We start from the raw sequence: 11,728 nt of genomic DNA, 5'->3' as shown, positions 1-11,728 counted from the left end.
GCAACTGCCATTCCCCCGTCTCCTTCTGTGATTTCTAAGTTTCTGGTTCTTTCATTTGGTTGACAATCACATGGCCTGGCTTACTTCACTTAGCACAGTGTCTTCCAAGTTCGTCTACCTTGTTGAAAATGGTAAGATTTTTTTTTCTTTTTAAGGATGAATTATTTTCCATCATGCATATATACCATGTTTTTTCCATATACCTGCTGACGATTGTTTAGGTTGCTTCCATATTTGACTGTTATGAACAGTGATGAGATGAACATAGGATTATAGGTGTCTCTTGGACAAGCTAACTTCATTTCCTGAGGATTTAGACTCAGGATTGGAATTACTATATCATATACAGTAATTTATTGCTAATTTTTCAAAATCCTCTAGTGTTTTTCATGATGGCTGAATTAATCTGCATCCCCACCCGCACTGTATAGTTCCTTATGAAAGGAATCTTTAAAATGCTGCACCCTGCTCATAGTGAATGGGTGGTGATCCTTTAATTTTCCTTTGGTGCCTCCCACCCGTCCCTCAGTTTTTCTGTCCAAAGTCCTTACATAAGATCAGAGACGACGACCCCCAGCAGATGACATCTGTCAGCTCCATTCCATTCACAGTGCTCTATTCATGGGAGGTAGGCAGAGTCTGTGACTGACACCCAGAGGTCAAAGGCCCAGGTGTGCCCTCAGACACGTGCGTCATGAGTTTGGGCAAGTGATGTAACTCTGTCTGAGCTTCAGGCCCTTTGGGGGTACTAAGCTAAAATGAGGATGTAGTTAGGGGGACCGGAATTAAGAATGCATGCCTCCAGTAGTTACCAGTAACCATGGTGAGTCATGCCTCCAGTAGTCACCAGTAACCATGGTAAGGCAGACTCACACGCTGAGTGTGCTCTGACTCGCTCTGTGTCGTTCAGAATTGTGAGCGAGGTGTTACCTCCTACTCCACGGAGCCACACAAGGGGTGAGGAATGGGAGTGGGTGGAGGTGGGTGGGGGGATTCAGTAAGGACTGGCGTGGGAGTCAATGTCCAGTGGCCCCTTTCTCAGGCTCGTATTCATCAGCCACTTTGAGATGTTTACATTCCGGCCTAAGAGGAAGTGTTCTCAAGATCCAGGGCATGTGAAACTGAGTCAGGGAATGTGTGTTAACGCTTAAATGAAGCTTCCCATGACACAGGGCCACGGAGTCTGCCATCTGTTCTAAATGCAATTATGTAAAATGTGAAGTCACCTCGCTGTTTTTCTTGGGTGAAAGGGAAAAGCTCTAAATTACCGCTGTGTGCCATAAGAATTCTCCTTCATCTCAGTCCCTAGCAAACTCTCCGAAGCACCAGTTGACCAATAGGCCCCCTTTTTCCAGCTGAAGGGAGAGGATGAACATGGATGTTGAGGGCCAACATGTCTCCTACCAGACCTAGGAGGAGGTCGCAAAGCTCCAGCTGCTTCTGGTCTCCTCTAGGTGCCCACCCATGTGGCCCCAGGCAGGTCCTCTGTGCCCTTCTCAGGAGGACCACACATGACCGTGCCTAACACCCCCAGAGCTTCCCAGAGCTTAGGGACTTGGACATGTTTCAAAACCTGCACTGCTGGTCCTTTCTGTGCTCAGCCCTAGGACCTGCCCATGTGAAAGGACATTCTGAATTTTGGGCTGAGCCTAAGGTGATGGCCTGGCTTTGAAAGTCTGAGTCACTTTCAAATGTGCCTAGATGTCGGGACTTTAGGAGGGCATTGGGTCAGACATGCAGCTCTTGGTTTCTGTTTCTGTGGGCAAGACCCTTCACTGACAGGCACTTGTCATCAGAGTTCTGCTAGGAAAGGTTGGTGACAACTGGAACCCTCAAAACAGGTGAAAGAGATGCCTGTTCGTATTCATTTTCCAATTAGATCTGGTTATACTCTGTGTCTTGTATAGATTAAACTCCTTTGGGTTGAGCGTGTGTGTGTGTGTGTGTGTGTGTGTGTGTGTGTGCACGCACACGCGCATGCGTGTGTGCATGCATCTGTAATAAATCAGAACAAAGATTTCAGAATTCTGTGATGTGGCTGGCAGCTAACAGCCAATGGATGGTGGTGCAGATCATTCATCGCCACCGCCCCGTGTCCCAGCATCGCCAGGAGTTACCCAAAGAGCCACCAGACAGACAGCTGTCCCCAGGTCAACGCACTGCTGCAACCCTGCCTCTCCGCCCTGTGCTCAGTAGAGTGCTTTGCCTTCCATTGTGTCTGGCTGTCCTCCAGCTCCAGAGCTCAGCCTGAAAATGCCTTCGGTCAACCTCATCTACAGCAGTGACCACCATGCAGTGACCACCGAACCCAGAGGTCAAACGGCTCAGCATCCAGGGCTCTTTGTAGCTTTAACCATTCATTCAGAAATATGAAACCCCAAATCTTCCAAACTCGAATTATTTTTCTCACTGGCCCTGTCCTAAGTGGGAAATTCCATATCTGACCACATGTGCCAGGCCTCAGTCATAATATAGGAGCTCTGAAGATAAGGTATTCGTTAACCTTTAGGCTTTATGCATGTATAAATACATTTCATCTTTACACCGAGGTCCTATCCCCAGGACATCTCATTTTATGTATGCACACATTCCAAAGTTAAAAAAGAAAGTCTGAACTCTTGTTGGCCCCAAGCACTTCTGACAAAGATGATTCTGTCTGTCTGGAGGGTAGAGCTCGAAGAGGAAGGAACCTGCTAACAGAGGGGAATGATGGACACACAGGGAGGAAAGGAACAACCCCCAGAAATCCAAGGATCTGCACTCACAGAAAGGTGAAGGGAAGGGTGTAGACGGTACATGATGCGAACAGTGTCTTCCGCCCCTCTCATTTCTGGTCCTATACAAGTAAGAGTGAATCTCCTCATAGATGAGCTAGGATGGCCATGAAATCCTCTTTTCCAGTCTCTGAAGCAGGGGATTGGCTCCAAGCAGCTGCGGAGAGTTCACCACTTTTCCCTGCCACTGTGCTCCTTACCAGCTCTGGGTCCAGAGGGCCTGTGCAGACTGCAGTTAGAGGCTGGGATGGTTTGTGTCAGCTGACAGAATCTGGACTCAACTGCGAGAGAACACTAAATAAGCAAACCTAGGGAGGGATTGATTAGCCTCTGGGCTTGCTGGTGAGGGATTCAAAGATTAGCCTAAAGTGGGCAGCGCCATCCCCTAGGCCTGGGCCTTAAACTACAGAGAAGTTGAGCACCAGAATGTGCTCTGCTTCTTGATTGCAGGGGCAGTGTGAACAGCTGCGTCAGGTTCCGGCTCGTGATCCACTACGAACCCTTCCTCGTTAAGCAGCTTCTCTCAGGTGTTCTGTCCTAGCAATCTGGAACTAAGAGGCACATTGAATACTCTTTGGGTACCGTGTGACCTATCTACCTGAACTCAAAGGGAAGTCGCAGCATCTGCCGTCCAGACTGTAAGCCAGAGGAGAGCTCAAGTGGGACCCAAGGGTAAGGGCTGGGGGTGTCACTCAGGAAGGCCGGTGAGCCGTGTATTCATTAGCTCTCCCTTCCTGGTTAGTTCAGTTAGGTCAAAGGACCCAGATGATTCAAGTCAGATCTAATTTGAAGACCTCCTCCTGCCGCCCAATTTCTATGGTACCAGAAAATTCTATGCAATCCGCTAAGGGAGGGAAGCCATCAGTTGTCCTGCCCAGCTGGGATGCCTATGAACCATGACAATGGGCACACGGCCAAATATCTCATGAAGGCTCATTAAGTGGCAGTCACATGTTGGTGGGAACCAAGAGCTGTCTAGTTGGACCTAAGAGTCACTCAACAGGAAGGAACCATGTCTGGCGCTAGAAAACTAGCCAACTGCCCGGGGCTAGTGAGGTCATGGACCTTGGAAAGGAATCTACCACCGGCACTTTGCTAGGGCAGCATGATTCCTTACTACAGGCTAAATCTTATCCTTGTACCCACAGATAATTGTAGTGGCCACCCCTCACCCAAGAAACGCTTCGCAACAAATGGAGACCATCACAGAAAACCACAACTGGACACCATGCAGAGAGAAGGAAATGTGGGGATACATCCATCGGATACATACAACCACAGCTCCCGCATCTGTGGCTCATGGGACATCAAGGAAGAAGGGGTGGAAAGATGGCAAGAACCAGAACACCAGGAAGCCCACAGTGAAGCAGTCTCCTCTAGAAATGGCTGCATACACACACAAGTCGGACACAGCAATCTTCAAGTCATTGGCAAGTCAGAGACGACTCGATGGGCCTCTGGACTAACGGGGAGGGGCCTCTACCCTTGTGTTACACGCTGCGCTAACATCCTCCTGAAAGGGGTTTGTCATTAGCACCCTTTTTGGCAGCCTTGTAGAGAAACTTTCACGAAACCTTCTCCAGCAGTTGGAAATAATTATCTTCGAATCTCCAACTATTAATAGAAGAATGGATTTCCTCCTGTGAGCTCTTGTCAGAATTAGCATTTCTCAGCACGAGCATTGACCGTTTGTACTCTGCACGCTCTGTCTCTGTCATTTATCTTTCAGATTGACTTTTCAACCGCACATTCCTCATTGATCCCCGCGTGGCCTGGGAATATTCTCCACTCGGTGACTATGTCTTCATTAGAATTTTTGTAATTCCTGTAGCTTGCCAGTCATTTTCTTTATGCCTTTGGGCGTTTTGTCCTCAAAAGGGTTTTCTCATGGCAAAAATCCAGAGATGTTCCGTGAGATGATTTGTCTTTACAGGTCAATCGTAACCCCTCGTCTTTGCGTGTGATGTGAGCCTAGGCTATGACCCTCTTCCTAGTTTCTCAGTGATGTCTTTGGCTGCCTTGGGCAGCTATGCCTGGAAATTACCAGCCCATTCAGGCTCCTGAGGTCAGGGGTCAACTCTACTCCCTTCTCACTTTGCAACTTGTGGGGATTCTTTCCTTGCAGAGAACATTCCAGTGACCCCCCAACCAGGAATGCTTCGCTGGTTGGTGTGTGAGTAACTTGCTCTTTTTCTTCCAGAAGCTGCTCTGACCACATCACACTACCTCCCAGATTCACTTTTTTTCTCATTACAACAGGAACCAAACAGCCTTGCTGTGTAGTCTGAACTCCCTGAATTAGCACACACGGCAAGACCCATCCGCGAGTGTTCCATATGCTATGGGAGCCTGGGTCATGATCTATGGCTTCATTTTCTTGGAATAAAGCAAGTCTTGATGGGCACTGGTGGAGTGGATGGAATAGCTGGGGTCCGTGGAGAAAGGAATCAGCCTGTCCAGTGCTGGCTCTAAGCAGCTGGAAAGCTGGAACAGGCGTAAGGCCCTTTGGCCTAATTGATACCATGCAATACATTTTCTCGGTCCCCACATATTAGTTCTGTCCTGGAGGGAATTTTAAAGACGCAAGCACGATGTGCGTTTCTCTCGAGCATCCTTCTTCAAAGACAGCAGGAGACAGCAACTCTTCAGGCTCATGGATATCAGGGCTGCAGGGTGCACCTTGTGCCTCTCCTGTGTGTGGCATCCCTGAAGCCACCGGCCCACAAGGCATCCAGGTATGGTGGCCCACACCCGGGATCCCAGCACTGCCTGGGTAGATTCAGGAAGACTCAATAGCCTCATGTTGTTCTCATCCTGAGATACATGAGACCCTGTCTCAAAATAACACAAAGCCAAGGCCGGGGAAGCGGCTCACCAATTCAGCTGGGCTGGCTGGCCAGAGAGCTCTAAAAATGCTGTCTCTGCCTCCCCAGTGATGGGACTACAAGCTGTCCCACCACACCCTGCTTCTTCCCTGGGTGCTAAGGATCCAAACTCAGGTCCTCATAGCCCAGCAAGGACTTTACTGCCGAGCCACTTCCCCAGCCTCCCTCAAAAAATCAGGTCAAGAGTGATGGAGGAAAATGCTTGACACTGGCCTTCCTGTGCATTCATGCATACATGCACACATGTACACAAGCACCAACAGGCACATGTGCACATACAAGCACATACATACACCACACAACAAATATACACACCACCACCATCCCACCACCTCCACCTCCTTCACCTCCTCCATCACCTCCACCACCACCACTACCACCACCACCACCACCTCCACCTCCTCCACCACCTTCACCTCCTTCACCTCCTCCACCTCCACCAACACCACCACCACACTATAAGACAATCAAACAAAACAAAACAAAATCCTTTCTTCCAACTTCCTTTCCTCTGAGAACTTGATCTTGTCACAAGACACTCCAGTCCTGAATCTGCTTGGCCTGCCTGTCTCGTAGGTTGGAGTCCATTTGCGTCGCCCAGGCTGGGTCCACCCTTCAGCCCACAATCCCCACCCTTCTGGCCACTTCTCTCCAGAAGGGAAGAACTAAATATAACTGTTCAGTGTTATCTGACCTAGGTATAATTAGAAATTATCTTCCCCGTGTCCATTTCTTTGCTCACTTGTTTATTGTACATCTGCCTCGACTGGAAGATAAGCTTCATGGGAACCGGGAGCTTGTCTCACTCTTTCCCTAGCCCCTAAAGCACTGCTTGGCATGGGGAATAACACAACACACATCCCTGGGCAGAGAAATGGGAACAGGCGTCAGGTTTGGTTCCCTAAGGCAGCTTCCATTTAGCTGACACTCCAGCAAGCGTCGTGTCTGCTCTTTACCCACAGCCAACAGTCAGCTCCGACTTCGTGCCTCCCTTCTCAGCCTAGCTTGGTGTGTAACCAGCCCCATCGCCTCCAAAGCAGACTCCTAAAGGCTACTACGCCTCCTTCAAGGTCAGACTCTGCGGCCTTTCTCAGCCACAGATACAGAGTTGGTTCCAGCCTGGGGCACTGACTGCCTTCTCTAGATTGGCCAGAGTCTGTTGCATTTCTGTTTGCTTTTGCTCAAGTTCTCAAGTATCTGTTCTTGCTCCCATAAGAGTGTTCCTTGATGTTCCAGCCTTAGGGCTCTGCTCATCCTTCTTGCTCCTCTTTAAGTGGGCATTGACTGCCCCAAGTACGTTGAGCTCTCCACTTTCAGGGGTGATATGCTAGTAGCTAGTATGTGGTTCACTCCACATTATAAGGACCCATAGACGTGTGTGTGTGTGTGTGTGTGTGTGTGTGTGTGTGTGCATGTGTGTGCATACCTGTGAAGGTCTGAGGACAATTGTGGGTCTTGGCTCCCTGGTACTATCACGCAGGTTCAGAGGGTAGAACTGAGGCAGGTCCTCAGATTTGGTGACAAGTGCCTCTACCCATTGACTGTGCCATCCTGCTGGGCTCTGGGGATGTTGTTTTGCTCTGGGCTGTTGTAGAACTATTCTGAGTTTGCCTGATCTCAGAAGAAAGGATCGTGCAGCCTACTTTTGCCAATGACATGTGAGAAACAAACAAAAAATGTCTCTTGTTCCTTCTGTGTAAGAGTGCTACGAGTCAGTGGTCGCCACCTGGAGAACGTGTCCAGGTACAGAGTGCTGAGTAGCCAGTGTGAACTCCCCGTCAGTACACACCACTCCAGAGCCCTGGAGAAGTTTGAGCAGCTTGTCACTCTGATCACACATCTGCCCTAATGACTTAGCTCCTCAATCTGGTATCTCCAGCTGCCATCAAGGAGTCTACCTGGTCTGCTGCTAGAAACTTAAGCCCAAATTGTCTACGTTTCAAGACTACTCACTTTGGTGAGTGATACCAAGGTCCTCGTAAAAACCTTCCCTCCTCTATAAACTCCATCACTGACTGACCACCCTTTCTTTATTTCGACTGTATTGCGGTCCCAAGATGTCTCATTGGTTCCATCTGGTAGCTTTGCACTTGAGCTATTACCTCCTGAGTGGTCTCCATAGTTCTTCTGCCTTTCTGTCATGAATTACCAATTCATGGCTGTCATAAGGTAAACACCAAGGTCACATTCTTCCTTTACTTAAAAACTACAGTGTACCTATAGACCATGGAGTATGTTCTCAGCCCCTGACCCGGCAAATCTGGAATCCACAGTCCTTCAGCCTCTCATCTCTAACCCCATGTTCTTGACTCTTCCACGTGGCTCTGGCAGGAGAACCAAACCACTTGCTTTGATATAAATAGTATACAACTTGGGGCACTTATTTCATCAATATAATACTAATTAAATATCTGGGCATGTCTGTGAGGGTGTTTATGGATGAGATTAGCATTTAGATTGGCGGACCACCTAAAGCAGATGGTTCACACGTGGGTGAGCATCCTCCATCTTGCGGAAGGCTTGCTTAGAACACCAAAATGGAGAAGTTTGACTTCCCCGGGCCTCTGGCCTGTAGACGGTGTACAGTGGGGCTTCACATGAGGTCTTCATAATAAATTCATCCTCTGTGTCTAGAATATGTGTGCTCAAGGCATTGCCTTGGCTTGCTCGCCACGAATGCTGAGAATGAACTCTGAATCCTCACAATGCTTTTCTCCTCACACACGCCCGCCTCTCAAAACCAAAACTCCTTCTCAAAATCCTGCTGATAGGTTAGCAGAATCTTCTTTGATTAAAATCCTGTCTATATGTTAGCAGAGTCTTCTATGACTAAAAATGATGTCACTCGTAGATGGCTAGGGCCCGTGGCTAGGGTTACTTTGTTTATTTTGCTATAGCACAGGGATCCCGGCCAAAGTACCCCCTCCATTCTTTAATGTGCTTTTCTATGCGAACCACTGTGTCCTGAACATCCTCGACCCTGCCCCATCCCCAGAGCGAAGTGCTAACCTTTGTTACTTTCCATAAACACCAGTTGAGTGAAGAAGCGCCCAGATGTGTCCTCCATTCCCGGGGGAGCTGTGGCGAAGCAAAGGGAATTCATGTGCAGATTTCACATTGGGATAAAACGGGGCTGTTTCAAGACAAAGCAATCACGTGTGCTTCTTCAGTTTTGCAACTAATAAAGAAAATGCTCCACCCTTGGGTCATGAAATTTCATTTTATCTGAATTAGAAATTTACTGCCGGGGATAATGACAGCTCACTATTAGGAACATCTGTGGTTTGCTGTCATTAGCTTTCCTCAGTGTAGGTCACTAAAGAAATAATGCCAGACCCCAATCACATACTTACTGTGTTTATTCACAGCCCAGTTAGTAATGGAAGCTCTCGAGTCTCCTGGCTGCCATTCCTTCTAGAAGAATCCCCATTGTCGTCAATGTAATGCGTCCTTTATGACCTCCTTGCTCCTGGATAACAACTTCCATCTCACCCTGGGAATACAGATGACAGGATTTTGTAAAGTAATGACTTACCACAGAGCTGACGGCTCCCTAAAGATAGCAGCATAAACACAGGCCCGCATTTGCACAGACTTGCTTCGAGAGAACATGTCAGCGGCTCTTCAACCTACTCGCAACTTGGGCTGCATCTGCTCCATCTCAACACTTGTAGAAAATGCAAATTTTAGGGTGCTCCTTCGGCCTATTGTTGCAGGTTTTTGATTGGGTTGGGTCTTTTGTGGGTTCACAGTGATCCAGGACGCTCACCTGGAACAGGGGCTTCACTGAGACATGGATGACAACTAATGACTCAGAAACTTGTGAGTGGTGACTCACTGAGTAAATGAGGAGAATGCCAGCTTCATGAAGAGATTTACAGAATCGTAAGAAGCGAACTGGAGAGACCCAAACTCTAAAGATTTGGTGACGAGAGAAAACAAAACTGTCGGCATTAGTGAGAGAGCCACGGTGGATTTCTGGAACAAACTTGCGTCTTAACATTTTATGAAGCAGTGGCTGAAAGCCAAGATGATATTTGGCGAATCAGAGGGCCCAACAGTCATTTAGTCCTTGCCTGTCCAGAGAGAGGAGAGAGCTTACTTTCTGGGTCAAGATCACCTAATGTGGCCGTGAGGAAGGAAACCAGGCATGGGTTGGAGAGACCACAGTAAGACTGAGGCTGACAATTTTCTTGAGAAATAAGACTTTCTATGCGTTTATCAGAAACAGAATACAATGGCAATTGTCAGGATCAACACAGTGAAGTTTGCAAGTCATACAGAGTATACAGGATTAATGTGTAAAACCAATTGTCCCATCAAGTCTTCATGCTTCCTTTATGCTAAGGAAATATACAGAGAAACACAAAGCAACCTGCCTACTTCACTGCCTGAGGAAGAGCATTGGTCTCTCAGGAAGTGGAGATTGTGCCTTGGGAGCCATGGACTCTAACCTGAGAAACCACTGATGTATTCCTCTCAAGGAAGCTAGGCCAAGCCAACTCCTAGGTTCCCTGCAATACCCTGTTTCCATGTTGCTCACTTGGTCAGGTGTGGCTGGAACCCTATTTTACCCATCTCTTGCTGTGGCTTTGTTAGTTGTTGGCCTTAACTCTCTGCTAGCTGGCAGTCATTGGCTGGTACAGCTATGTCTACTCTTGCAGGTGTCCTAAGAGTTGTTAATTCTGCTGTGTGCTCTGTGTTCCTCACAGCTGTTGAGATGTAACTGCCATTTCTTTGTCTAGGGGTCTCTTTCTTTTTTCTTTTCTTTCTTTCTTTTTTTTTTCTTTTTGGTTTTTCGAGACAGGGTTTCTCTGTGGCTTTGGAGCATATCCTGGAACTAGCTCTTGTAGACCAGGCTGGCCTCGAACTCACAGAGATCCGCCTGCCTCTGCCTCCAGAGTGCTGGGATTAAAGGCGTACGCCAGCACGGCCCGGCCGGGGTCTCTTTCTTAAAATGGTGTAAGCTTGTTGGACACCACCCTTACTCTTAATCTGTTGTAACTAGCTACATTAGAATATGTAAAAGCAACCCTACCTAGCGTAAGTCTCTTGAGGCGTGAAGGTTCCACAGAAATTGAGCAGCTAGTCTGCCATCACCGTCACTGGCCTTGTTTCTCAGAGCCTCATAGCCAGCCGCGAGCACTTTCGCCTCTTGTCCAGGTGTTCCTGGCTTTGCTATCTAGACCCTCTCATTTTTGTTTAACTCTACCATTCCTGTAGCATGGACAGCCTGCAGTTGGCACCAAGGACCCCTTCCTTGGTGCACTCTTGCAGTTGACTCCTGCCTCATCAAATCAAAAATTCTCATAGTGGAGCCAAGGCACCTGTTTTTAACAAGGCCTCGTGGGTGAATCAGCATGCAAACACTGGTGTTTGGGAACCACTGATCTAATAAAGACAGGTTTATAACCAAAGCTAAGAAAGCTAGAGTGGACTTGGAATTGGGGTTGTTCACTGTTGTGTATCTAAATACCATGATTGAATTGCAAAGTCTTGTGACTGTTACAGCTGTGGCCAATCTCTTTTGTTTTAGTAAACAGAGATCAATTTCAGCCAGCTGGTTTAAGCAAGGAGGACGTTTTCTGTGAAAAATCACAGGATAGACCTGGAGACTCTGGCAACCTACAAAATGGAAATCCAAACCAGGGCAGGACCTCATGCCGTCTTCAACTGCGGGACGGTTCTGAATCAGGATGGGTCTAAATATCTTGACAAAACATTAACAAAATATAACGTCTTACTTATTTTAATGCACTCAGCCAATAAGCTTCATCTATTTAAGTGTACATTTGATCCTCTATAATTTTGAATGTCAGGAATAATTCTTTCAAGAGACCACCTGCTCTGCCTCTTCTGTGATGTGATTAAAGGCTTGCATGCACTGCACCTGGTCTCCAAAGCATCTCTTTATTTCAATATTTAAGTAGTTCAATTACTTATTAATTATCCTATTTAAGAAAAAAATTATGACTAGAAAAACCTAAAGACAAACATAACAGTGATAAACACTATGAGATACTGGTTGACTCAGGGGTTACAAGTAGGGGTGTTGAAAAGTTTCAACCT

Source organism: Alexandromys fortis, unplaced genomic scaffold (genome assembly GCF_014885135.2).
Source record: "Alexandromys fortis isolate MF-2015 unplaced genomic scaffold, M_Fortis_MF-2015_v1.1 scaffold_17, whole genome shotgun sequence".
Lineage (NCBI taxonomy): Eukaryota > Metazoa > Chordata > Mammalia > Rodentia > Cricetidae > Alexandromys > Alexandromys fortis.
This window is presented reverse-complemented; position numbering follows the sequence as displayed.